The sequence below is a fragment of the Labrus mixtus genome, chromosome 11, assembly GCF_963584025.1.
Source record: "Labrus mixtus chromosome 11, fLabMix1.1, whole genome shotgun sequence".
Lineage (NCBI taxonomy): Eukaryota > Metazoa > Chordata > Actinopteri > Labriformes > Labridae > Labrus > Labrus mixtus.
The window spans coordinates 18,928,813-18,949,486 of record NC_083622.1 but is presented as its reverse complement, the minus strand read 5'-3'; the positions used below and the strand labels follow the sequence as shown (position 1 = coordinate 18,949,486).

Here is a 20,674-nt window from a genome sequence, read left to right as displayed (position 1 = left end):
AGAACTGAGAGACGTTGTCAGTCAACAGCCTCAAACACACTTCCTGGCTCGCACGCACAGTAATAACACTCATCTCTCTCACATAATCACACAGTCAGAGTCACAATGTCACCACGCATGTTTCCAGTTGTCAATCATTTACATTTGTCAGCCCGGCCCTGTATCCGTTTGTGTTTTGATATAAATCCATCATCCTCCCTTCTTTCACGCCAACCCAAAGGTCAGACACAGCCAAAGAGTCTGCCAGCCTCAGAGAGGGATCAAAAAAGAGTGAGGGAGAAGACAGAGGGATATAGGATGGACAACTGATGGGTTCTCAGAACTGCTCATTTCACTGGATTAATCTGCTATTTTTGAGAAATCCGCAGAGAATGAAGATGAGAGAGAATATGACTCTGTTTTGGCTTGTGTGTGTGTGTGTGTGTGTGTGTGTGTGTGTGTGTGTGTGTGTGTGTGTGTGTGTGTGTGTGTGTGTGTGTGTGTGTGTGTGTGTGTCCTTCAATCTGGTCCTTGGCCTACTTTAAAGCCAAGTCATCATTGGGTCCACTGGGATTTCGTATTGCCAGGCTGTGTATCTGTGTATATGTGTGTGTTTCTGTGTGTGTGTGTGTGTGTGTGTGTGTGTATTAGGAGATTGTAATACAAGAAGAACCATACCATTAATCTCTTCCTGCCAGCCCACACACTCCTGCATTAGTGAGTGTGAGGAGGCTGTACTGCAGTGCAGGTACGCCTCAGTATGTGAAGGATTCTGGCCACCTAAGGTGTCTCCTTCTGGGTGAGTCATGACTCCTCATTTGCTCCCTTCTTCACTCTTCCTCGCTCCCTCTATCTTTCACACACATGTCAAAAACCTTCTCGCCCTTCTCCTTCCTTTCCCTCCCTTTGTCTCACACACACCTCCTCAAAGTTTGAGTGGTACATAATCCATCTGCAAATTGGAAGCAGGACGAGCGAGAGCTTCTATAAATACTCAGAGATTCCCCTGACAAATCACAAAAGAAACCTACAGAACCACACGCAACACTGCAGTGCAAATAGCAACCCATCTCTGTGTCTGCCTGCAGAGCAAAGTCCTCTTCACTTTCTGCTTTCCAACCAGCTCATGTGGTAGACAACGCATGATTGCTAGATGTTGAGCAGCAAAAACCAACAAGAAAGCAACCACAAAGACACCTGCAATTAAACACATTAAGACAGAGAATGAGATTAAAACTCATAGTTATTGTTGTGCTAATATAACAAACTTGAATTCAAAAGGACATTATATTTCACACGTGTGTTCAACTGGGCTTAACTGTTCTTTACAATCCCAAAGGCTAGTTGTAATACAGAGTGTTGCTGTAAAACAGACCAGCTTTCAATATAAATACACAAGCACCTCACAACATGACGCCTGGGTGGTTGGGCTAACAGATGGACACTTAGTCAGATGTGTAATGCAGAGCAAGTGAGCAGAGATGGACCTGTCCAAACAGTAAGCAGTGTCAGTGGAACATGACAGTATGTAGGCCAACACTGCACTGACTCAAGCTTCCAGAAAAAAATTGATATACTCTGTGTGTTTGTTTGAGCGTATGTCTTGTGCCGGTTAAGAGAGTCGGTGTTGTTGTAGCCCAGATACTGTCACGCTCTCAAATAGAAAACATTACAAGAGTCCACACTACGAGATGATCCACATTTTTTACAGCAACAGTTGGTTTTGCAATCCCACTTTCTTTGTAGGAATAGACAGTACTGGGTTAGGGTAATCTGTTGGATTGGCATCAGTACCCATATTGACCTCATAAAGCTGACCAGGTTAAGATTAGGTCTCAGAATTGGTTTTGTGAGTAAAAAAAAAAGTTCTATGAGTGTAGCGCCAATTCTTTGCTTCCTAGTGTTTCTTTCAAATGTGAATTCCAGGGAATTGTGAATTCCTCTCCTTTGTACTTTTCTTTGTTCCAGCTGTGACCAGCTGAGAGCCAATAAGACAAGGTATGGGAGCCAAAAGGCTTGGCCCTCATCATTCCACCCTACTGTTGCCCCTATCTTTGTCAAACTTAATACTCCCTAAGTGATTCAGCCAATTCTTTCTCTTCTCCTACACAGGGCTCTTTTCAGTCTGCGTCTACTTATCCTGACATATGTCCAAAAAACACTGTGAGCGAGTCGGACTAACAAATGCAGAGGTAAATTTATGGGATTATTAATGATGAAATCTCGGCTAGCAAGCACATGCCCTTTATCAGCTAGCAGAAATCACTTAACACACATATATGATCATGTGCATTATTAGTGCTCTTCCAACACAACACCTTGTAGGATGAAGCTGGCATGCTAAAGCGAGGGATCCTGGCCTTTAAAACAGGACTGGAGCCAGAAGAGGTGGAGGAGCCCTGAAACAACCTTTGCTCTTAAGAGGGTTGTGAGTCCTTAGCCTAAACTAACAGACAGTCAAATCGGTCTCTCACAATTCCCCAAGCTCAGCATGAACAAAGTATGACCAAGCAGCCATAGCGAAGCATAAAACCAAACAGTTCCGCTCTCTCTCTACAGACTGCTGGAGGAAGACACAGAGGAGAGAGATGAGACAGGGTAAAAACAAGAAAAAAAAATTGTGTGATATCTTCCTCAAAACATAAAGTGTGTGAATTTATTTTATGTGTGTTTGGTTCCCAGCCAGGGTTTCTACATGCGTAATGTGACTCTGTTTGTAGCATATGTTGGAACAGAGGGTGTCCAAAGAAGACAACAACAAACAGTGCTCTGTCAATCCTGTTCCAACTCCATGCAGGCCCTCTGCCCCGTCACACCCCTCATGACTCTAGTGGTGTGGGAAAGGAAGGCCCAGAGGAGTCTGCTGTGCCTTATGCACGCACAAACACTGAATCCATGCTAAATAGGGACTAGAGGAAAAGTAAGAAAAGATGACAACAACAGTATCACGGGCAAATCTAACTGCAGCTCAACATTTCTGACAGCTTTCCAGGGGAAGCCCAGGGAGCAAAAACAGGAACACCAGGAATAGAGCATGGAGAAAAACAGGTAAGAAGCAGCTGGACATGCCACTGTGTCACACTTTACCTGGATGAAACACAACAGCTTGCTTTACTTTCTATAATAAGGACGTGCTATGGGAGCTGGGGACCTGTCATTTCTTTTAGATCTACTGTGTACTCACGGGAGGGTAGGAAGAGGAACAAAGAGGGACCAAGGGAGGACAGAAAAGGACACATGAAAGGACTGAGTTACAGAAAAAAATATCTGCTTCCTGTTTATGTAGAGAAGGGGGTACAGAGGGAACACAGTTAACAGGCCTGACAGGGATGCCATTTTGGAGTCATTTTTTAAATATTTGAAAAGATGCATAACCCTAGTTATAGTAGGTTGTATTTTAATTGACCACTTTGATTGTGCTGTATTCTCTGCCTTATTTTAGATTTTAGTTCACAATGACGTTAATCTGCTGCTGCCCTAATACACTCACTCGCACACACACACACACACATACACACAGTCATACCTTTCCTCCCCGGTCTTCTGACTGATTACACAAAACAGATTTCACCCAAAACTCTCCAATCTATCTGTGATCTGTTTTCGTGATATCTGGCGGTGTGTCGTTTGCTCTCTGTTATATATCTCGCAGCTTGTCCCTGCTCTGGCCATCATCCATGTCAACAGGATCAAGCTTAGGTGTGTGCATACCTCCAGCTGTGTGTTCAAATGCTCCAGGCATAATTCCCAACCAAGGTCAGACTGCCTAGCAATTCTTTACAACATGCAATCCCAGGTTCCCCCAGGCAAAGTTTGGCTTTAACCCTTTTAAATGGATGTCTTTTCTAAGGGTGGGACAAAATATCAATATGCCAATATATCGTCCTCCTGACTTGTGTAATTAAATCATTGATGATCCCTGAATATCAAAATATAAGAAAAAGAAAAATAGTGCTCTTAGATTTCCCTCCCTTAGACTCTTAGCGTCACTTCTTCATGAGTCCTAACAGTGGCGCTTTTCACATGAATGAGGGTAACATGAGCGCAAGTTATTGGCCATCAGCACACAGGACTGTGGCAGAAACTGGTATATGCAGACCTGATTAGTAGTAGCACAACTTTATAGAACGCATTATCTAAATTAACACCTTTTGTATTTACTATCAAAAAGGTGGAAATGTATGTAGCTGTCACACATACAGTTAAGTGAGCAGGTTAACATGAAAACATTTTTATAAGCAAGACATATTTCATTACTATCATCAGTAATGGTGATCTTTAAGCTTTTAGATTCTTGGGATAAGACGGATTTGAAGAGACCTCAAGAAATGATAAACAATAGGCAAAATCTAATATAGGCATCAGCTGACCATCTATACTGCATATTTCTGTGATAAAAAAAATGATTCTGGAGAACAAAGGCTGTTTGTATCTGCTTACACTGCAAAAACATTGGATATCCTTTTTCCTACAAAGCAGAGTAAGGGCTTTTAACATAACCCAGATTCAATCGGCATAGAGTCAGGATGACGTCTGTGACAGACATCTGCAGACCCCAACCTATAAAATCTGTGAGCTGAGCCTGTTGAGTCATAGTGGGTGTGTAAAATATCCATCTACAGCTGTCAACAAAAAGCTTGTCTAAAGTTCTTTCTCATGAGTGAATGATATTTTAAATCTAACTGTTCAAACATCCCTTATGTGTTGAAGTAAATATGTCTGAAAATGTTTTTATTACTATATTTCTACTGCTATATTGTATATTTTGGAGAAACTGTAACGATCGAATTTCCCTCTGGCATTAATAAAGTATTTCTGATTCTGAAATAGAGGACCTTAGTGGGAGTGGCCTGCGGTGCTGTGCATTCTGGGATTTGGTGTCTTTCATCCACATGAGCCAAAAAGACACTTTTCTGCCTTTTCTCAGTCAAGAAGGCACCAACACATTTCTACTACATATACGACCCAATGTCAATACAGATTCATGTTTCAACGGGTGAAGTATCCCTTTAAAACAATTTATTACCAACTCAGGGTTTTATCCAAGGTAAGTCCTTACCTTAACTTTAAATGTTTTTGAATGTCTTATTCAAGCTCTTATTCCCTGGCTCCGTTTTTTTTAGGATTCATTTTAAAATTGTACTATTTGTTTTAAAATTGTTCAAATGGTCAGTGCAACAATACATTTCAGAACTTTTGCAGCCCTATACTCCGTTGAGATCACTCAGATCTGCTGTCCATTTGTTTTTAACAATCCCAAAAACGAGGCTGCAGACCAGAGGAGCCAGGCTTTTTCAGCTAATGCTCCAAATCTCTGGAATGAGATGCCCCCCCACACATGTCAGGTTAGCCCCCACACATGTCTTAAAAGCATTTTTTACGCCTTGACTTTGAACTCTGAGTGTGTTTTTATGTCCTTGCTCCTTTTTCTTTTAGGGTTTTATCTTGTTCTTGTGTTTTTATTTCTTTTTTATCATTTTATTTCTTATTATTATTATTTGTAATTTATTTGCAACCATTATTTTTTGTGGACTGTAAAGCACTTTGCTGAACTCTGCTGTTTTTAAAATGTGCTCTATAAATAAAGCTGGTGGATAAGCCTTCTTTGTGGGCTCTAAACGTTGAACAATAACTTTGGTTTATTGGCTGTAGGTGAAGCCCTTAGGTACAGCTAATCTAATCATCCATCCTCTTTCGAATCTAGCCTTATTAAGACGGCATGCAGATCTTCATCTCCATTTAAAAACCATGCCTCTTAGGACCCTATTCCTATCACAGAATAGGTGGCTCTAATGAGTTAAACAGCAAAACCAGAATGTTTCAGGCCTATTAGAACATGCACAAAGAAGGCACAAATTTCAACAACAAAAAAAGCTCAAGTGGGTGTAGTCCCCTCAGCGTTGTAATTTTTGTGAAACCTTTTATTTTTATTTTTCATCAATCCAGTACAGTCCCTCTCAACTAGCACAGAGGCAGTATCCTGCTGCTGCCCCTCCTCGCAGAGCTGCAGCCACACTGACCCACATCCCAGCCTCTGGCAGATTACACTGCAGCACCAACACACAGACTCACACAACACACTCAATCCAAAGATACATGAGCTCAGTGCATCTGACATTTGTGGCTTGTAGAAATGCAATTTCTGATGGCTTAGCATACACGCCCACACACGCACACACATCAGAAAAACAATGGGCCTGTTGTTCTGCAGTCCATCAGCCAGGAGTAACTGTTGATACAGCTATCAGTGTGACCAGGCCAGAACAACTGCACTCAAAGAGTCCTCAGACACACAAACACAGAGACCCCACACACATGCATGCAGTCAATCTGAGGAGCAGCCTGGTAGCAGATAAGAGCTTGAGATGGATTGGTGTGTGTGCCCAAAAGGGAGAAGTGAACCTGGGTCAGGGTGAGCCTGGGGCAGCTATCTCACTCTGTCACACAACAAAGACAAAGCACAGAGCGGCCACAGCAGGGGTCTGTCCTCTCTGCCCTTCACTAGTTCCCTCTCTTCATTTTTTTTTACAGTACTTTTCTATTTGGGAGATTTATTTTGCCTCTGGTTATTTTTTTTGCACATTTCCATTATCTAAATTTCATTGAGATTGCTGCCCCATCTTTGCCATTTATTCATAGTTTTTTCCATTCATAAAAATATTTTTTTCCATTGAATATTTAGTAAGAAGCAAACATGATTGAAAACAAAGGCTACTCATCTCAGTCATCGCAAGTCTAGTTAATAGGAGTTTTTGTAGGGAGCAAGCAAATTCTAAGTAGTTGGTGAGAAAACACATTTTTCTCTGTGATCATTGATTTGAAAAAAATGAGATTGTCATCATTTTTATCTTCATTTCAAACATCTTTTGTTTTCCATTTCCTTTTTTTCTTAAGATTTCAAACATAATTTACTTTATTTATAAAAAAAGCCTTTGATGGTTTGTGTCTTTATTCCACTCAGTCTAGCATTCTGTCACATTAATGCTTAAATTGTGGGCTAAATTAATCTAAAAATTATACAACAATTAATCTTCCACAATCCATCCTAGGGTAAATTTAAAACATTTGTCCAACTAAAAGAAAAAAAGAAGGGGTTGAGCACTTTTATAACCTTTGTAGAGAGATGTGAGAACTCTTCACTGACAACCAAAAGTGAGCAAGTGACCCTTGACACTCATCTTTTGTTCCAAGGCCATATTACAGCTCTACATCTACAGTCCTGTGTCCACAATTCCTTAAGCTTTCTCAAAACCTCTCGTGGATTGGTAATAAAGTTTGGGTACTTGGTCTCAATATCTTGCCAGTTAACACAGTCCCTCTTTTTTAAGTTACACACTGTGGCTTCGGAGCATCATCAGGACCACTCCATGATAATCCAAACTTTAAATAGTGCTTGTAGTTCTTCCTCCTTTTCCGCTCACCCAAAAAATCTGTCGCCTCCCTCTCTGCAGTTACTAAAAATTTATCCATTTTGCCCAACACATTGCAGAAGTCAGATAACCAGATGTTTATGCTGGTCCTTTTTTGGTTTATTTTTTCTCACTTTGTGCTTCCCGTTAAGTCCTCTGGTAACCCCCAGGGATTCTCCTCTTACAAAATAGCAAACTTTCAATGTTTGCCACCAGGAATGACTCAAAATGGGCTCAAGCTTTAAGGATAACGATAAAAACAGGCACAACGAGTTTTAGACAATTAACTAGTAATATTAGTTAAACAGTGAAAAAATAATATGTGTTTTAATAACATCAGGTCGTTGTGGATGTCATTCTGTTACATGTTGGTTTTGGATTGTTTTGATACTCTGTCATTAACAACAAGCCTTTTCTAAAGGCTTCTATTGGGAGCGCAGGTGAAAATATTCAAACACAAATTGTGGTATTTGGGCAACTTTCTGAAACTTATTGCTGATAAAAAAAAGAGTAACAGCAGACAGGGAGAGAAGTGAGAGGGGAACAGAAAGAGAGGGTCAAGCTACTGTGTGCATGTGTGTTTGAGTGTGAGAGTGTGTGAGAAATTAACATCAGTGTGGACTAAAAACTACATAAATAAGGTGGTGAAAACAGCAAAAAAAGGTAAACAATTAAAACACAACCTACAATAAATAAGGTTATGTATTTTAAAAGACTTTTGCTACTGTTCATGCTTCAACTTAAAATAAAACAAAAATCCAAACATTAGAAAGGTCCATATACAATATCACCAATCCAGAAGAACAAGCTAGTGTGTCACACAAATACTTATTCCACTTCCTCTTATAGCGTGTGTGTGTGTGTGTGTGTGTTGTGGTGGTGATAGTGGTCGGTGGGGTTGGGCAAAGAGCAGGACTGTCTCCATGGAAACCACGTCTCTTCCTGTTGGGATATATCTCAAGTCTGAAACTGATGCTGTAAGCAACACAGGGACAAATGAACATCACTTTCCTACAGAGAAAGTTATTGTTGGAGCTGGACTGAAGGTGGTGTAGGGTTACTCAATGCTGCCAGTGTTAGCTGATGCAGTTAGTGTTACTTCACTCTGTTCAGATTTTCAAAGTTCCTCTTGAAGCTTCCTACAGAACTCAAGCAATGTACCAGTTTCAAACACTAGTAGTAGCAGGAAAAGCCAGTGAGACTTGGGAAAACAAGTTAACTACAATTTCAGGTTCAACTTAAATTTAATTTAAGCCAATAAAGCTACTTTGACACTTATAGGTGTGAAGTGTAAGGAATGTAGAAAATAGGATTTGGGTACTAATAATATCCAAGACCATTATGTGGATTTGAAAATGATCATTTATTGAATTTCGCTCTGTCTCTCCCCTAGCAAAAAGCAGTTTTTTATGCTCATAATGTCTGCCCATCATAATACCTTTACCATAAAACTGACAAGCAATTCCAAATGTCCAGCTTCTCCTGGGAAAGTTCACACTGATTAGAGTTAGAACACACTAAAAGCAAGAAAAGACCGCTGTGCTTATGATTGTGAAACGTTCCTCTTGTGAAGTATAGTTTGTCATGTTCTAACAATAAAGAATTGTTAAACCATAATTAACCATCTGGTTATTTCAACTTTCACTGAGGGGCAAAAATCAGCCTTTAAATTTGAAAGAAATAATGATTGAAAATCATTGAAAATAATGAAAAAAAATTAATATCGCCCAGCCCTACATGAAACATGGTCTGATACTTGAATGATGAGCTGTTTCAAATCCCTAAACGAAGATAAGAGCTTGTGCCTCTTTGGAGGTTGCTAATGATAGATGGCAGTCCTTAAAGGTAGTCAGTAATATTATTTGCAGCTTGTAACCGCAACATTCAAATTGGGCCACACTTCCTGGGCTCATTGCCATCAGAAGTACATTTCCACTGCAAGGTTAGCATGTACGTTTACAGCTTGTATGTACTGTACACTGCAAGTTACCTGAGAACATTACATTTGTTGTGATGGAAAAGCCCATAATTGAGCCAGCTAGCCAGGGTTCGAAATTAACCTTTTCACCTACCTACCACTGTGACTGGTGGATTAAAAAATGTACCAGTCACTCGTTTTTGTTTTGTTTGTGTTTCCACTGGCAGCATAATGTAATGACATAGAATATCAAATCAAATCAAAATTAAGTAATTGGCTATTTTATGAAATTAAATGTTTCAATTATTAAAGAAAATACTGACATGCTTTTTGTCTCGCTCTAAAAAATGTTTTATTTTAGTGATTTAATTTTATCATAATGCGGCTGGTAAGAGTTTCCATTGCAGCCATATCCTGGGGGGTGGGTGGGGGGGGGGGACTTACAGACTCTATCTTTAACCTTCTGTTTTCTGTTTCTCCTCACTGTTGCGATGTGCAGAAACTAACCAGAGTTTATCAAGACCATTACATCACAACAGAAAATTTGATAACTTCAGCTTTAGGCAGTAAAAAATGCATGAAATATTAAATAAAACTTGCTGGATTATGGGTCCCTCTAATCAAGAGCAAGTTTGTTTTTTTTTAAATAGAGAAAATATTTCTCAAACAAAGTAAAAATGTATTAGAAATTCAGCAAGTTCAACATCCTGATGTGTGTTCAACCACTCTATATGTTTTGAATGTTTTCACCCTGTACTCAGTGACATCAATAAGCAAGTCACAGTGTCTGCCGAGGGAAACATCATTCATTTGCTGGAATGCAGATCACGAACAAGTTTGGACTTGTATCTTCAAAACATTTATATACTCCAAACCACAGTGATGCATCACAGATTTGAGTTCTCCCCAGAAAGTTCCTCACCAAAGTTGTGTAAAAAGCAATAAATTACAGAGCACTTTTTGCTGCTGACCAGTTCAAACCCTGGTAATTTCCACACCTAAACACAACTGGACATTGGTGTCAGAATATGAGTACAGACCCACCACAAGACCCTCACATTGTTAGAAAATAAAATGAAAATAAAAATCTGAGAATTATCCAAGAATCTGAGAACAAAGGTAATTGAAGCAGCAGCTGTTACTTATATTGGACGGAGGTTGGGTGTAATCTCTGCCATGTTTTCTATCATTTAGAATTGTACTGAGCCTATATTACTGTCGACTTAATCCTAATGATGTTCTCTCTATTCAACAGCAACAACAGGGACGTACAGGCAAGCAAACTGCAAACAGAAATAGCGCATTCATTCCTCGTCATCGGAGAACCACTGCAGAGAACAAGAGGCTGTAGCGAGGAGATGAAACAAACCTCAGCTGAATACTAGGCTAAATCCTATTTCCTTATCATTACTCCAGCAGAAACAGCATGTCCATCCAGCTGAGGCACACAGAGTATGACAGGCTCTGAATCATCTGTAGAAGCTCTATATGCAGTCTGAACATCCTGCATCATAGCTCAGGCCAGCTGCTCTGTCTTGTCTTGAAGGCTTTACACTTTAAATGAAAGCTGTTTAAGAGAAGTCAAAGTACAACGAACAAGGCAGGGACATGTTATCTCAATGAATGAATTACATCACATACACACTGTGTGCCATAAACAATTAATGCCCAAAACCAAGCATACACACAACTAACACTTTGAATTTCCCTCGGGATCCAAAAAGTATCTCTCTATCTATCTATCTATCTATCTATGGTTTACATGTTTGTGCTGGCCTTTAGTTGGTCCCAGCCTCAGAGGGAGTTGACAAGACTCCCTGGTGGCACTAGCTGACCCACTTCTGTGCAACTCTATCCCTAATATGACCTGCTGGAAAGCTAGAGGACACACACATATGCACGTGCACACACAAGCACTGACACTAAACTTGAACTGCCGGCCTGCAAAGCCTCAAGGACACAGGAAAAAACATTAACTGCTGCTGATGGCTATCTTTTTCTCCCTCATCTCTCTGTGTCCGTTTTCTGTTTCTCTCACTGTGTCTGAAGATCAACCATTTAGAGGATCTGCCCTATCTGATTTTGCTAAACTATCCATCAACATCAAGAATGAGTTTCTGTGCTGTTTACGCCTTATTGATGCAGCCACTGGCCCTTATTGCACGCCATCCCCCCATCCCTAGACCGTACAATTCTCCTGTCACCCTCAACTATCTCCTTTATAATGAAGGCTGAAAATACTTAAGAAATTATCTTATTGTGCAGATAATTGAAAAGAAAATTAAGCTTTTGCTTCACAGCTACCTGCAAAACCAACAAGTGTAAAGTGTTGAGATAAGTCTGCCATGCTGTGTGATCAGAAGTCATTAAAAAAACAAGACCCTACCTCTGAGAAGTAAGTGTCAGGAAAGTAGTCAGTAATAACTTGTCTAACTGACAGCTGGTGATTGTTCAATGTTTTCTTGAGAGAGAAGGGTTTGATTAAAGAGACAACGTGGAAGTAAACAAAGTCGAAGTGACATTTCACTGACTGGAACAGATAACAGAGGAGTTGTCGCTACGCTCTGCTTTCTCTTTTACATAATACATCCATATTAATGAATTTATAAATCAATTTCAAGGTCACTGTTTCTCCAGTTTGGTTGTATTTTTGCTTGCAACTAACTTGATTTTTTTTCATCAATTCATTTGTTTATAAAAAAAAGTTTGGTCGAGAAAATGACGGAAAATAGAGATAATTTGTCATCATAATTTTCCGCTGCCTCAGGCTCAAAATTCTTCACATTGAAGGTAAACAGTTGTGCTTGATTAATGACTCAAATGATTAGCTGCTTCTTGCTTTACTTCTGATTGATTGTATGTCAAGCAACATGTTTGTTAATTGAGGAATTGTTTCTGCACTAATTGCATCTAAACCACTTCTTACTCACTACAAGTCTTAGCAGGTTAATCATTGGATTTAAAAAACTAAACTAAAAGCCAAAGTTTAAGACTTTAGCTCACAGATACTTACTGTGCTTTGATGCTTAAAATACAAACCCGTCCCTCAGTCAAGCCTATTTCTCTGCTGCTGATGCAAGCTATCAGTGGCTGTATATATTTATATAAGGGATGACAACGTCAGAAAAGAAGGGTGACCTAAGGCTTTGGGACACACAGGCCAATATTAGGTCCTGTTGTATACTGTGTACATGCATGTGTGTGTTTGCATGCGTGTCTGATCCGGCTATAGTCTGGAAGAAGGAACAATGGCATTCCTGTGCTCAGAGCTCCAGGTGGCTGTGGAAACCCAATCCCAAACCAAACCCCACTGGCACACAGAGTGCCGGGAACACCGAATACTGCCGCCTCCCTCCGGAGACATGGGCCAGAATAGAGCTATTGTTCCAAAGCCGCTCGGAGCAATAAATGCACCACAGCCACCTTTTATGACAAATACCTACTATTAGAAGTTGATATCGAAGATTTTCACCGTTACATTTCACCTTATGTTACCTACTGTGAGGAAATATTGAGAAAATGACAGTCTGTTCTGATTTAAAATGAAAGACCTTGTTGAATTAGTTCACATAGGAGTTTTGCAAAGATTAAAGTAAGAACATACAATTATTACCACCTGCATCAACATTTCACAGTAGAAACACACAACATATTACTTAAACACACCCTCAATGTGAGCTAAAACCACAATGATATAACAACACCCCACACACACACACGTTCTTGTAAACATGTCCGATGCCATGATGTCATTCATTTCTTTGGCACAAACCTTTTGTCATCCAAATACTCGCCTAACTAAATATGCTCCCCAACAATGGCAAAAAAAAAGTGATTCAAATAAAAAACAAAAAAATCAGTGCCCACTCAGAAGCAAACACGCACAAAAGCAGACACATCTGCCGACGCCTGACTACACAGTCAATACACACAGGGAAGGAAACACATCATGCCGACTCCACAGCCTTGAAATGAGGAACATGATTCATTTCCTTCCAATGCTGGACAGTCATGCCTGAACACCGAGCTGGATTCAGATACAGCTCTGAGGCATGGTCCAAAACATGAGACAAATATTATCCTGATGAGGAAAAATGCATCTACTGACAACTTCTCTTGATTCATTTTCCAACCAGCATATTGACCTACAAGGTCAATTCAGAGCTTCTTCAACGTAACTAAGCTTTAAAATCACATCTTCTCAAAGCGTGATCAAAGCCACACGCTCATCTTCAGGCCCCATGGGACCAAAGCTACAGGTAGCAAAAATATACAGCAGCTTCCTTCCAGCTACAAAGCACATTTTTCTACGACACATGTACAACACCACGCACGCTGGGGATAAATAATACATGCTCCTTTCTTCTCTCCCTTTAAAGGAACATGACAGATTAATATAATTGGTTTCCTGTCGACGCTACATCTTCATCTGCTACTGCAGTCTCTTGCAGGATTGATAGTGAATCCATTTTCTTATCTCTTGAGATAATTACAGTTAATGCCTGCTCACTCATGCAAACTCATTCCCTCCTCTTTCACTCAGTCAATGAGCCTCACTGTCTCCAGCACATACACATACTGTAGGTCAGGCCCCACTTGCTTCAACCAAACCTTATCAAAAGGTCTCTTAGTGATTGAATTACATGGAATGTGATTAACCGATGTTGAGCAGAGACGGAAGGCCCTCGGAAATCCAGCAAGGAAGGATCTGGTCACTGTTTAGTTTCCTACTATAAGGGTAAGCTAAATCAGCTGACCTCTAATCGGGACATGCAACCAGCACCAAGCAGGGGTTAAATTCCGGGTGTACAGCTCATCTTTCCAGGCTATGATGCAACACTGAAGCTCTTAAAATGTTCACAGAGAGAAATGAGGAAACGTCCAACAGGAACAAGAGCACTTATAGGTTACAGTCGGTTTAATAACCATTCAAGTTTAATGTTAAACCCTGACATTAATGTTAGGGTTTTGATAGCACTGTGTTATCTCCTGTTTCTCAGCAGTCATTTGAATACACCGTTAGGAGAACTCGCTGCAGTCAAATGCTGCAACTGTGAGATAATGTGGCAGTGGCCCATTCACGAAAAACCAAACCAAAAGTAAACGCTAACACAAGGTGGCTTAAAAAAAAAAGTATCTAGCAGCATCACTGTCGTCGACTGAGAAGGCTCTCTATTATTACACCCATTCACCGCTGGTTACGAGAAAGCTTTTGTCGGCTAAATAGCGGAAAGTGACATAATGTGTGTTTAACGGGGAGTCGCACTCGCATCACATCTCCGTTGCTTGGCTGCTTCTGTCAACAAGAAAGCTCTCTGACATAGCGCCACAAGCCCGCTATTTGACAGTGTGGCTTAGATAGAAAATAACCAACAATAACACGGTGTTTTCGGGCGTTTTGTTGGCTTACCTTGGGAGACAGAGCACCTCAATCCACCGCGGTGGCGCAGGAGACCGCAGGCTAGCTTCGAGGCAGAAAACAGACGCCGATACGGTTCAAAGTATCACAGCTAAGTTAGCGTGGCTAGGTAGCTTAGCGAGCTAACGATTGGGGGGGATGGGGGGGTGATGGGGGAGTGGGGGGGGGAGTGTGGTCCTCTCTTATGTCGTCGAGGCGAACCAGTTACCTCTAACAGCAAGCCGGAGAAGAGGTTTCCACTCCCGTTGAACGCAGCAGCAACAACATAGTCCAGTGTCAAAAGATGGTATGAATCAAGACATCCATTTTAAAGAAGCGTTTAACTGACTACGCTATTGATCAGTCGGCAGCAGCTACGCGATGTGGTGTTGTGTGGCTGTCTCTCCGGGCGGACGAGCTGCCTCTGCCTGGCCTGGCTCTGTGTGACAGCGAGAGAGAGAGAGAGAGAGCGAGAGAGAGAGAGAGAAACCAGGGTGTGCGGAGCAAACGAGAGGCAGCAGCATCACTACTCATCCCTCCCTCAACCCGGAAGAAATTATTAAACTGAGCCCATCCTCTTTCGCATAGTCTAGTAATATTACAAATGCATCAAATTACCGAACCGTCCATCGAGGTGGATGTATAGTTTTCTATTGTAATAAAGGCAGTGTTACAACAATTAGCCCCACTTAGTCCTGCATTGTTTGGATCATCAAATCATTTTGACTGAAAATGTCTACAAAATGAAAATGTTGTAGACTCTGTAGGATAATAGTACGATAACTCAAACATCAGTCAGGTGTAGCGTGATTGTAAATAACACTTTATAAATCACTGAGGGTAAGCTAAAAAAAAAAAACTTGCAGTCCAACTTATTTAATGCAAAGAAAGAACCCCTTTTATTACAGCTTTGTGAGCTGCAGGGCAGACATTTTTTTTATCTTGCACTTTCTGTTCTGTGACTTATATTGGTTCTAATTGGAAAAGAAAGTCGTTACATAATAGATGGTGGAAATGAAAGGGTAGTGGCCGTAGTGTAGAGTAAGACGAAACCAAAGAGACCAGAGATAAAGAAGTAGGCCTATTGAAATAATAGGATAAATCATGCCAATATCCAAGTCATGTTAAAGAACCATGTCATCCAGTGTTTACTTTACACAAGAAAGTCAGCAGTAGTTACAGGCCTATAAGGGCCCGTTGAATGATATCATAAGCAACACCTGATTGTTCTAAAATAGAAGATTGTTGAATGTTAAGGTTTATAACACTAATAGCAAGCATGTATATGTGTGTTACAAAGCTCTATCACTGCTGAACATTGCAGATAGTGGCTTGAAGGTCTGTTCTGCTTTAAACCAATTAACCCTTAAACTGCAACCTGAACCCTCAGTGTACCTTCTGCTCCCGATAAAATTAACTCAACAAAACAAGCATATCTGGATTTATTAAACAAGTTCATAAAAAAAGAAACAGAATAGTATGGTTACAAATATTCAAACACGCCTCATTATCTTGTCATAGCCTTCATACATTTTTATTACACAGATTGGTGTGAATACATGCACCCCATTCTCACCCGACCAATCAGTTTAGTTGAAGTGTTAGAATGTTTCACTAAAAACGTGATTGATCCAATTTGCTCTTGAACATATCAGTCATGGATTAATTGAAGTCTGATCCTCACATTAGGTGCTTGTCTCAGTTTTGTTCCCAACATATTCATATTCAGAAACATATTCATTCAAGCCTGCGTTGAAAACGCTCTGAAATAAACCACTGTGTTGGAGAATGTAAACAACCTGTGGGAATCTCTTATCAGGTGAGCATGACAGAAGGCTCTGATTCTTTTAGCTATATAGGTTTATTGGCCACTACTTGCAAACAAAAGAGCTCGGGTACAGCTGAGGGCTTGTCATATATTGCAGCTGCTGAGGATAAAAATTGTACTGAAAAGGTTGGAAATAAAAGAGTGGAACAGAAAATTGGCTCCTATTTTCTTCTACAGGGAAAACGACTGTTTACAGCAAACAGGGAAGAAAACTGTAAATAAGATGTCAACAGTATTGCTCACTATTGCCTGTTCCATCAGGGGAGTGTTTAAATGTCTCGACTTGAGGCCCAACCTTTTTCTCGTCACAATTTATTACCAGAATAAGAGAAGCACTTGGGAGTGCTCAGACCGCTGCCGGTGCCAGGCACTGGAAGCAGCCTTACTCAGTGAGTTCATTTTCAGCAGTTGATACCATTTTAGTGAGCGCTCACTCACCGGGATGGTAAATTATGTTTCTGATTGGCAACACATTTCTGGATGTAATTCTTTAAGCCATTGAAGGTGGCTGATATGAAACGGGCAAGTCTTCTTTTTCAGCATTCCACATGCAAATTGGTTTGTGTCGGCATCACTGCCAATCTCCTGTTGCACATAATGAAGTCAGTGAGAAGACGTGTCTCATTTTTGTGAGTCATCGTTCTCTACCTGCACAGACAGAAAACACTCTGCCTCGACTTGATGAGATGTGAATAGTAATACAGCTACACTTCTGGGTCGGGTCATGAACAATGTATTCAGGAAGTGAGATTCAGCACGGTGAATGATTAAATATGTGATACACAAAGCTGATTTGCATTCTCTGGCAAGCTCACCATCTTGTATTAGTCAGTGTACATCTGCAAAAGGTTCATACAGACTTGGGTGTTTTGTGGTCTCTAATTATAATGTTTTATTTGAAAGAGAAAACCTACTGACAGCTCCTTTTTTTCGCTTCCATATACGATCCACTTTAGTTGATTTCAGTTTATTTCAAAATGAACTCTGTCAACACACTTTTTAAAATACGAGTGAGCGTGTAAGAGTCAGGGCTGGAGTTGAAACGTTTTAGATCTAGGGAAAGAGAATGGCTCTGTTATCCTTGCCAAAGAGAGAGATTTGCAGATTGTAAGGCTAAAATTATGTTTAAAAAAAGTAATGAAAGAAACAGTTTTCAATGCCTTTCAATGATAAAATGTTTTCTTTACAACATTTTTAACTCTGTCTTTAAATGCATAAAGAAAACAACAACTTACAAAACGCTAATGCAAATGTATTTAGACTGTGGGATTTACACCTACACAGACACACACACACACGTGAGAGCTATCCATCCCCATTACAAACATTGACACATATCCAGCGCCAGTCAATGGCCTGCTGACACGGATCAATAAGCAGTGCCTCAGGCTGTTGCTTACATGTTTGGCTCGCATACCACCCGGAGTCAATAGAGCAGAAAACTCCACCAACCTGCTTACATAATCTGCTTCAATACAGTCTGTATGTGTCATGACTTCTAGGAAAAGGACGCATGCTAGTCAGCTTAGATCCACACAAAACAGCCTCGTTTGTCAGCAGAGCTCTGTGAGGCCCCCAGGTGTGTTCAGGCTGTGAGCAGCTGGCGCAAAGGCTTTGATGTTGCTGGTTTTATCATTCTGCTCTCATCCGATACAGTAGGTGATGTGTTTATAAGGAACATGGTGTACCGGTCCAATGCCCCGCAGTTAGAGCTCATAGTTTAACTTCAAACATTAAACATTCATATCTGTTTGCAATTGAGCTCCAGCACAGTCATATATACTTTATTCATGCAGCTGGCAGCAGCAGTGTGCCAGTACTGAAAAATGAATGAGACATTTGAAAAGACCTCCCTCTGAATTAGCATGTCCCCTACAAGCTAAAGTCTCTGCATGACAAGGCCAGAAAAGTAGTGGTAAAGCCTCAGAGTGTGTGTCGACAGAACACACACGCATACATTGTCAGACAAAGCATCATCCCTCACTTCATCCAGGTCCCTGCAGCAGCTCAGAGGACACTGTGTTAAATTAAGATGTGGTAGATCTTTATAGGTTAGAGATGTCTGGATGCTGACAGGTATGCGTCCCAGCACAGACTGATGGATATGCTGGAGGCACATTCCTCCCAAAGATGTTTGTGAGCGAATGACAAAAGAATAACCTTGTACCTCCCAAGGCACCCTGCCATAATCGTGCAGCAGATTCCCAGAGGCCACCTCAGCCTGCACAGTTCTGCCAACAGGTAATCTTGTTCACTTTTACCAGAACTACTTTATAGATCGCTGCAGGGGAACTTTTTTACCCCCCTCGCACTTTAACTCTTTGGCAAGGCAGTTCAATTCAAGCATAAATTGCTCAGTTTGTGACAGGACAAAAAAATTCCCAAATGCAACAAAGGTGCAAATCATTAGAGGGCCTGTATGTTTCATTTTAGGGAGCATTGACATTCTATCAAATATTTACCATAACTTGCCTGCTCCAGGACTATTAGGCTTTCTTCAAAAATATCTATATTTTATGTAAAGCATTTTTTTTTCTCCACTGTAATGTTTACCACACTATTTATTATCATCTATGTTTGACATAAATATTTAGAGGTTACACATTTATAGTAACAACAGAATTCTGGCTATCTCAGTAGAAGATTGAAAGAAAATGGCACGTGATATTTTATCAACTTGGTTGTGGTTTATGAGATCATTCTGAGAATAAATTCTGTGGTATAGGATATGTCGGGATATGCATGAAGCCCAAAGCATTTCTCTAGCTGAATGTAGCCTTTGTTAGAAGGCGATGACAGAAAGCTTCACTGGTCTGTTTTTTGTTGGTTGCTGCCTACAAAACTATAATCAAGAAGACTTCAGATAGGCTACAGCTTAGAATTGTTTTATTTAGCTAAATATTTATGATATGAAGTGGATGGAAAATACATTTGTCCCCTGGGTTATTTCTTTAACTTGTTACTGTTACATGAGAAAGTAGCTCAATCACAGACTTGCAAGATCACAAGAAATGTCCATGCAGAGTAGGCTAGCCTATCACAAGTAGGCTACTGTGAACCTTCAGGAGGTTAAGCCGAGCTAAAAACGTTGTCTTCCCAGTGAGTGTCCATCCATTATCCTCCAGTTTGTACCGGTAAAGAGCTTTGTTTGCAGCTGCTATTAACAAAGTGAGTGATCCGATAACAAGCAGGCCGTTATAAGAGGCTGTTTGTTTGCACAGATTGCTTTAAACACATGGTGGCAGCAGCGCTCCACCACTAAGAAGGACCTGGGGAAGTCTTCTGTTTTTCTTTTTTATTTCTTTGTCTTTGCACATTTATTAATGTTTTATATACTGTATGCCTACCCCACACTAGGCTCTTTCCCTAAACAGCTTATTTTAACCAGTCATCACAGCACCATAATGCATGCTCAGCGAGGCCTATTTCTGCGCATGCGCCATGCGAGCGCAATGTTCCACAAATTAGTGTTTTTTTTCAAATTAGTGAGTTGTTCTGATTGCGAAGCAAGCGTGACGTCACAGTTCAGCGTTTGGAATGATCAGTGGCTTTGACGCAAAGCGCAGTTCCATGAGAGCTGTTTATAGAAGCTGGCACAAAGCAAGGATCTGCAGAAAATACACGAATGCCAAGCTTCAACACGTATCAAGCTACAGCTCAAAAGATGTCGTCCACAAATAAAGGTAAGTGGTTGTTTTTAATATAGAAAGTGATAATGTGTGATATTTTCATGTAATCGGTGAGGTAGGCTTTTTAAGTTTTGTCTAATGTTTTAAATGAGACTTGTGACAATGTTTCAAAATCCAGCCAGTCATGACGATTCCTCTCAAATCCAAAAAGTCTCTAATATAAGCCTACATTTAACTATCTCAACTTTGAATTTGCAATTATGTAGTTGGCCACATTTTTGATTAGATTAGTACTTAGTTAAAACTTGTACTCCTCTACAGAGAGTATAAAACGAATACTGATTGAAGACATGAGAGGGAATACGGCTTTTTTTTCCTTCCAGATCTGATGCTATAATGTTGATAAAGACCTAATTAGTTTCTGTGGCTTTATTGTTGTTTGATGTGTTTCATGCCATGCCTTCGTTGAATATGACTAAAACTCCCTCTCTCTCCTTTACAGACATGTCTAGA

General features: G+C 40.4%; 1 protein-coding gene across 2 annotated transcripts in view; it reads right to left on the bottom strand.

The window, feature by feature from the left end:
* The window catches only part of galnt1 (UDP-N-acetyl-alpha-D-galactosamine:polypeptide N-acetylgalactosaminyltransferase 1), a 43,276-nt gene extending 28,093 nt beyond the window's left edge, over positions 1-15,183 (bottom strand). The window contains exon 1 of one of the 2 annotated variants that reach the window (XM_061050557.1): positions 14,717-15,183. The gene's annotated coding sequence lies outside the window, so the exon portion shown is untranslated. The remainder of the gene's footprint in view (positions 1-14,716) is intronic. The other variant, XM_061050558.1, reaches the window with a different exon arrangement.
* Positions 15,184-20,674: the final 5,491 nt, after the last annotated feature.